Source organism: Falco naumanni, chromosome 4, assembly GCF_017639655.2.
Source record: "Falco naumanni isolate bFalNau1 chromosome 4, bFalNau1.pat, whole genome shotgun sequence".
NCBI classification, from domain to species: Eukaryota; Metazoa; Chordata; class Aves; order Falconiformes; family Falconidae; genus Falco; species Falco naumanni.
In genome coordinates this window covers 14,287,273-14,295,432 of record NC_054057.1, presented here as the reverse complement: position 1 = coordinate 14,295,432, position 8,160 = coordinate 14,287,273, and positions in this window count along the sequence as shown.

Here is an 8,160-nt window from a genome sequence, read left to right as displayed (position 1 = left end):
AGAAAGTTAATTCCGTTTGAGAGTGAGAGAAATGAAGTGGCACGATTGTGTTGCAGACAGGGAATGAATAAAACAAACAGAAATCTGAAAGTACTGACTTCAACTCATAGAAAATACATTGAGCTTTTCTTAGTGAAATGTTAACAGGTTCCTGTATTGTGTTATATTAAAATAACTGATGGTATGTTACATTGCTAATTATAATGCTATACTACTATTTTTTTTTTTAATAAAATAATTTCTATGGTAAGCCTTACCATACTTTTGCAGTGAACAAGCAGTAGTATTTCACAAACGAAGAAATAAATTTAGAATCACGTATCATTTAGGTTGGGAAGACTCTTAAGATCCTTGAGTCCAGCTGTTCACCTAGCACTGCCAGGTCCACCATCAAACCATGTCCTCAAGTGCCACATCTACACTGAGGAAGACCACTTGCTTGTTCCATCTTCCAAAAGAAGATTGAATTTTAAAAGTTGGCTTCTAGCCTTGTACTGCAAGACAGAATAATCTTTCTTCTTTCCTAATGGAGACCTAAAATCAATTATCTTTATTGTATGTTTGATTAAATACCTGTTTAATTTTGTCTCATTAACCTCTATTTGAATGCAATGATTCTAATGTCATACAAACTTAAGTTGAATGATGTCATAATTCAAAGTAACTGTATCTGGCCAACTAATACATCTGTTGGCCAATCCTTCAGTATTGTGGCACTGGCATTTTTATTGTTAATAAATACATGGGGTTTTGAAGCAGTTTCTAGGTTATTGTTAAGAGTAGTCTTCCACTTACACAGCCACCATTGTACAGTATCAGAAAATGTAACAAAATCTAATATAAGGATGTTAAGGATGAATATGCATGTTGCATTTTACCCTTTCAGTCCTTTAAATGTGATTATTCTACTCTGTGAAGCAAAGTGTAATACCGAATTGACTCATTTCTTCTGCAACTTTAAATTCAGTACCATTGCTATAATTTTCTGAAATTTTACATTTATTCCGCTAGCTTAATTTTGTGTCCAGCTAGATAGCAAATAGCTTGGTGTTTCTTCTCTATAATATTCATATTTAAATCATACTGAACTTCCTGCTGTCACCTTCACTTCCTTATGCTACCCATGTCCCTTTCCTTTTCCTTCCCCCAAAGCTACTTGCATCATTTCCAGATACCCTGAGACTTCCAAATGCTCGTAGAAATACTGTGGGGGCCAACGGCCAGCACACACCACCTTTGCTGGAGTAACTGTTGCAGGGAGAGGACAGCAGGGTACCTCTTCTAGCAGAAGTGCTTCACTCTAGAAGTGGCCAGACATCATTACCGGCAGCGAGACTGGAGATGTAACTAACTGATACGACTGTCGCTAAAGGCGCTTTCTTCAACTTGGTAAACCACCGTGAGCCGGGGGATTTGGTTCCCTGTGGCCACTCCATAATGCAAGCTGTTTACCATTAACAGAAATGTCTTAAGGTCCCTCGTTTTGCCATGGAATTGTCAGTCTCTTCTCCAGAAGTGTTTGGGATAGAAGATGTATAGCTTGCAAAGAATTTTTAACAGGCTCTGATATTTGGGAATTGTTCAAGTGAAACGTTTCTTCAAATCATGCCACTAGTATTGCTGAGGTATTTTTTTCCTGTCTAGGGTTTGTTTGGGTTTTTTAGCTTGTTGGGTGTTCTTTTTAGCAAGGATCAAAACCTGCCTGCTCCTAAATTGCCAGATTAAGGAACGTAGGCATTTCTTTGACTTACCTGAGCAGCAGTGTGCTACATAAGACAAATACATATCTATAATATGTATATCTATAATGTGTAGATTCCAAGCTTTGCCTATCATTTATACTTTCATGTATGGAAAATGCCTAGCCTTGAACCATTTAAAAACTTCTTACGGTGATGTTTTTAGCACAACTTTTTGTTAAGACAATAAAAATTATGTCAACCTTTAGACTTTCCCCTAGGAAGAAACCCTTTCTTTTCTAAAATGTATTGGAGACCGTAAGTATTCAGAGGTTCCTTTACCAGCAATACATTTTACAGCATTTCTAGTATTTTTCACTTTCTGGCATCTGTCTCCAGTGCTGTATCCTAGCCTAGGTTTCCATTAGTACCTCTCTTACTGCATTCTCAGATGCTATAGCTTTTTATTTTAATTTCTTGCTGAAACTATTGCAGAAACACATAGACTGGACAAAAGAAGTACTTTGTCTCAAATATTTATTTTGGAAAACACTTTTGGAAAATATTTGAGTGAGGTCTCTGTTCCATCCCCACATATTATGGAAGCATAGGCCAGGGTAGAGTGTAAAATGGAATATAAATTTGCAGGGCAGGGGACGTTTCTCAAAAAATGTTTGTATTTCTGGTCTGAAATTCTGTTAAGTGTTAATTTTTAAGCTGTTTAAAGTTCAATGCATAGCACTGTGTCACTTGCAAGGAAAGTTTGGGACAAATTCCAGGAAAAGCCCCATCTCAAAGCTGGCTGACCTTTTGGTGTTGACATGTTTGTCAAAGTTTTGGATGATTTTTAAAACAACTAAAAACAAGCGTTAAGAGAAGCATGCTCTCCATAGACTTGGGCACGTTTAGAACTTAAAAAATGTGATGAAATTAATGAGGTGTGTTGATTTACTTTCACAGCTCAACTTGATGACTTAAAGTCCTGTGGGTAGGTGAGGCGTGTGTCTGCCAAGTGATGCATACGCATCTTTCAGGAGTTACTTGAAAGATTTTTGAGTTTGTCCATCAGCACATACATAAAACACTACCTTCTTCCTAATTCCTTTTTGTCAGTTCCACTTCAGTCTTACAAATACATATCCTCTGCTTACAGTTCTAAAAATCTAAGGAATACATAGAATTACACAGGTAGGTGGAACAAAGCCAAGAAAGTGAAAGCCAAACCGAGAGAATTAACATTTTCTAGGCACATATTCTACTTTTATCTTGTTACATTTTTTACTTAGGCATGCCAAGTTTTCATCACCTTCTTTTGTCAGTTCCTAACAGGAAACTTCCATAACTAGATGTGGAAGAAGTGTTTATTTAAAGGAAAAAAAAGGTAGCTAGAACTTCGCCAGGATTCTGGTTGGTGTACCTTTTCCCCCTGCAGTCTTAGCTTTCTATCAACAGTTGCTGTTAAAGCTTACTGCTGCTGGTAAAGTGCAAAATGGTCAAAATAACTGAAGGAGGCAAGAGTTACTTGAGAGTGGGATGAGAGGGATGATAAAATATCTAATTAGCAGAAAAGAGGGTGATATAAAAGAGTAAATTAGAAAACAGGAGAATAAAGAACAGGAACAAACCTGAATGGGATCTAGAATGATAACAGAGGAGTAGGAAAAGTAGTAGTTCCCATTTTGAGCTAGAAGGAGGTGGAGAATACATAGGATTGTCCCTTTGCAAATACACTTTTTTTTAATGCTTTTGACTGGTCGTACACATGATGCAGGCAGCTTCTTGCTATTTTGATGAGCAGCATCAGTAACTGAGTACTCAGTAGACTCACTGCTAAAAGTTGTTTAAAAGTGGAAATCCTTGTTAGTGTTTATTTTTCTAAACTGCTGGATTTGCAGGCACAGTGGAAATATATTATAAGTAGAGTCCCCTGGGAGCTGTGCATGGACATAGTAAATGTCAATCATCCTGGATCTGTTACCATCTGTTTACATTAAGACAAGCAATCAATTTTTACAGGCTGTCATAAAACAGAAAGATTTTTCTACTGACATAGAAAAAAATTCAATTTCCCTCAGCTTTTCCCCCCTCCTCTTTTATAGCAGCTTGAAACTATGCAGAAATCAAGTCCATAACCCTGATGGAATAAAAATACTCTGGATTAAATGCTAAGACCTTCAGACATGAAATGGCAATACATTTAAGTTCCTGCTCTTACATATGGGCAAAACTGATTTCACTGTCTTCCAACAACAATTTACTGAAAAAGTTCAAATTAGGTAATTCAAATGTATTATGGTCAATATGGCTTTCACACTAAACACAATCCACACTTCTACACGAACATTTGTAAATTTCAATTCTGTTGAACTAAATGCCCGAAGCCTCTTTTGAAACTAATATTGAAAGCTTTGGGTAGCCCTCTCTTTTTACACGTTAAGGTTTCAAAACTAGTTTGCCTTTGGGGATCACTTTGAAACCACTCTGATTGCTATTTATTATTGCTATTGAGCCAGTGATTGCACCTTCTTCCTTTAGTTGTGACTGTTCAATAGCTTCTATCTTATATTTGTTTTAGCACAGCAGTCTGTTACCAACCACAGTTGCAATAAAATTTCTTAATCTTTTAAGAGCTCTAGCCTGTATTAGATTGTTATCTAATTAATTGGAGGTAGCTGACTGATCACCCAGTAGCATGCACGTGAAGAGTTGAGAGCTGAAGAGCAATGGAGTATGTAACAAGCCAATATATAAAGAAGCATTACACGCAAAAATGCTAAATTTAATCCTGTCTATATCCGATCTCTTCCATTCTTTCAAGTTCTGCACATGGCCTGCAGAAAAATACAATCATTATCCTTGGTCTTGAGAAGATGTCTAGCAAACACACAGGAACACAAGCAGTGAAAAAAGTTGGCTGAGACAAATATTTATTGTAACCGCCCCCTGCCAGTTGGACAGCAATAATATGCTGAAGAAAATCGAAAGTGAAATTTATTGGGAAAAATGGTAACAGATTTCAAATGTGTCACAGGTTCAGAGAAGGAATTTTGGAGGATTACATTTTTGTCATATTGAGGAAATGAAACTTCATGTATCACGGTGATCTGTATGAATCCCGTCATTTAAATGACTTCACAAAATGCCCTGTGTAATCCCTCAGGTGAACCAGCTAGCCAAAGCTTTCCACAAAGATTCTATAAACAGGAGTCTATAATAAGGGTCAGAAAGTGACTTTTGGAGCCCTTTTCTTTTCAGAGAGGCAAAGCTTCTATTCAACTACTTCACTGAGATCTTAGGGTTTGATATCTATTTCATGTACATCTAGTCAATTCTCACCGTATGGCCTTCAACATTTAAGATCATGACCTCAAATTACCATTAATTTGTCTGTTAAACATCTGTTAATTGTCCTTCTGGCTGGCCAACTAAGAGATTCAAATATCCACTCTACGTATCTTGTTGAAAGTGTCTATTCCTTGTGCTATAGCTGCAACAGCTACCTACAAAATTTACATTGAAGTGTTCCATCAAACTCTTGCTGAATTGCATGGGTAAAAGACCTTCTGCTTTGCTGAATATTTGAGATGATTTAAAGAAACAAAAGGATTATCAGAAAAAAATAAGGCAAAACTTGAGGAAAATTCACATCAGTCACCAAGGTCACAGAAGTCAGTAAAATACTTAGGGTCAATGTTTAGGATTTTTAGCCCTTCTTTAATGGTAGAATTATTTTCTTTTCTTTAAAGAATATTGCACCTGGTTTCCCCCCAAGGACATGGGGAAATTACTTGCATTCAACAGGTAGGTAGGTAGGTAGGTAGATAGGTGGGTGAGTAGGTGGGTGGGTGGGTAGGTGGGTAGGTAGGGACGTAGAGAGGTAGGTGGGTAGGGAGGGAGGGAAGGAGGGAGGACTTTTTCACCAGAGCCCATTAAATTCTGTGGACCGCTTTCGATGTAACCCAAGAGCCAGGTTTGTTTGTCTGTGGGGAAGCCTTGAAAAACCCTGGCACCTGGACCAGGACAGCTATTTTCTCTGCCATTCTGTGATCCCAGAAAAGAGAAGCAGACCTAGCCTGGCAATGAGGAGCTCTATTGCACAGATGGGATGGCTCCAAAGAGCAAGAGAAGTTGAAATAAGAGAGTTCTCTTGCTGTTTTCTTGAGAGAGGTGGCAAGTGCTCTACAAGTCGGTTATGTGCTAAATGTCAACCAAATGAAGCACGGACAGCAAACGGCACTGGCAAGAGCCAAACGCCAGGACCTTGCAACAGTGCTGAGCTCTGGCTGGCCCCTGCAGAGGGGGAACCGATGCCCCTTTCTAAGGGTGTAAGGACAAAGGTGCTCACAGAAAATAAACTAGGGGAAGAGATGAGATGTCCCCTGTGCTGCAGAAGAATGGCAGAAAAATTCATCAAGGAGCACTGCAGTTTCTTGCACGAAGTGACAAGGCAAGCCAGCCCCAAAGGTCTGCTGGGCAGGAGCCTGGCCCACGGTGGATCACTGCGCTGGCTCTGCCGCACTCTGTGCTCAGCTTTCGGGGGAGCTTCCCACGGGGCAGAGCAGAGCCAGCGCAGTCACAGCTCTGCCCACCTACAGGTACTGGTTCCTAGGGCACACTGCTAGCAGAGCTCAACGCAGTCACCATTTTGTTAACCCATTTTGTTAACCCTTTTGTTTTTCCTAGACACAACCCGTTTTTCTCGAAAAAAGCTTCACGATCACAGTGGCCTGTGCCAGGAGCACGCACGTACTTTATGAGGATGTTGTTGCATTAGTCACGTGGGGGAAAAACCAATTTGTTCTGAGATGAGTAGCCGTCTACAGAGGTGCTCTGCAGCCTGGCAGACCAGCAAGCGGGTTGAACACCCTGGGCTGGTGAGAGCAGACTGGCAAGTGCCAAACTGAAGAAACCTCAGACAGAAACCTGTCACACCCCAGATGGAACCGGCTTCCTTCGCAGCTGACAGAGTGGATGGTTTTCCTCAAACACCTACAGCTTTTTTGCTTTCACTGGGTTGAAAACACATTCCGCAAATATCTGTATTTTGTTAGTGCTTGATCACATACCAATGGGCAGCTCTGGCGGCTGCGGGCTGGGAAGGCAAACGCTGGTGCCCCGTTCCCGCTGCAGAACGCCCGCCGGGGCGCGGCGGTAACTCCCGGTAGGAAACACCGCGCCGCGGCTGCAGCTCCAGGGAGCGGCTGCCCTCGCACCGCCGCGCCGCGGGATGTTCCTCTTCTCACGACCCTAAGTTTTACCCAAGAGCTGCCCGAACAAAACCTCGGCAGCCGCAGCGCCCCCTCCCCTCCCCCCAGAGCCCAGTGCCCCGGCGGTCCCGCACGGGCGGGAGGGGGCGGCGCTGGTCCCGGCGGGGAGCCCCGCACCTGCGGTGGGTTTCCTCTGTAACAGCTTCCGCCTGGCCCTGGCAGCTCCGGGTACGGGCAGGCGGCGAACTGTGCATGTACGGCAGTTTTGCAAACGTTTGCGAGCGGGGATGCTGCGGCAGGGTCCCGTGTTTCACACTTCCCCGGCGGCGGGGCGGTGATGCAGAAGCGCTGCTCCGTAAGGACCCGGCGCTGTAACGATCGCAAATTCCTTCGTCTCCGGCCGGTGCCCTCCGCCCTCTCCCGCCGGGGCTCCGCCGCCCGCCCCCGCGGCTGCCGCAGGCGGTGGGCGAGCCGGGCCGCCCCCGCTCAGCTCAGCCGGGCAGGAGCAGCGCGGCCCCCCGGGCTCGGCGGCGCGGGGGCGGCAGGAGCGGGCGGGGGCCGGGAGCCGCCATCCCCAGCGAGGCGGGACGCGGCGGGCGGCAAGTACGGGCGGGGGGGCCGGGGCGGCGGGGGGGGTGTGCGCCGGGGGGCGATACATCGCCGCGGCGGAGGCAGCGGAGCGACGGCGGTGCCCCTCGCCGCGGCTACGCGAGGCGGCCCCGGGCGCGGCAGGTGAGCGGGGCCGGCTGGCGCGGGTGGCGGAGCCCCCTCCCCGGCCGCGGAGCCCCCGGTGCCGCCGTTCCGCGGGGGCCTCCTGCTGGCCCGCGGGGCACCGCGCCGCGCTAGCGGTGGGCTTTTTCCGGGGAGCTGGGGGGGGGGTGGGGGTTGCTGTGCCCGCCCCGGTGAGCGGTGGCAGAAGCCCCCGGCCGTGTTCGGTTTTTCCAGTTCCGAGCGTCGGGTGGTTCTGGAAGGCAGCAGCGCGTAGCGGCCGCAGCCGAGCAGTGCCGTCCCTCGGCGGAATTCCGTTGTAGCCCGAAACGAGAAAGTTGTTTTCTGTGCTTGTCTGTTTTGTTGGTTGGTTGTGGTTGTTGGTTGGTCAGTTGCTTTTTTTTCCCTTTGGAGGGGATGGTCAAAACCTCGGGCTGATTCCAGATTCTTGGTTTGCCCGGCAGGCTCGAGCATTAACTCCGTGTGAGCAGCCCGTGCACCCCGCGAGGTGCCTGTCCCTCCCAGGTGAGGTGAGTGCTCTGGGAGGGTGGTTAACCTTCACGGCA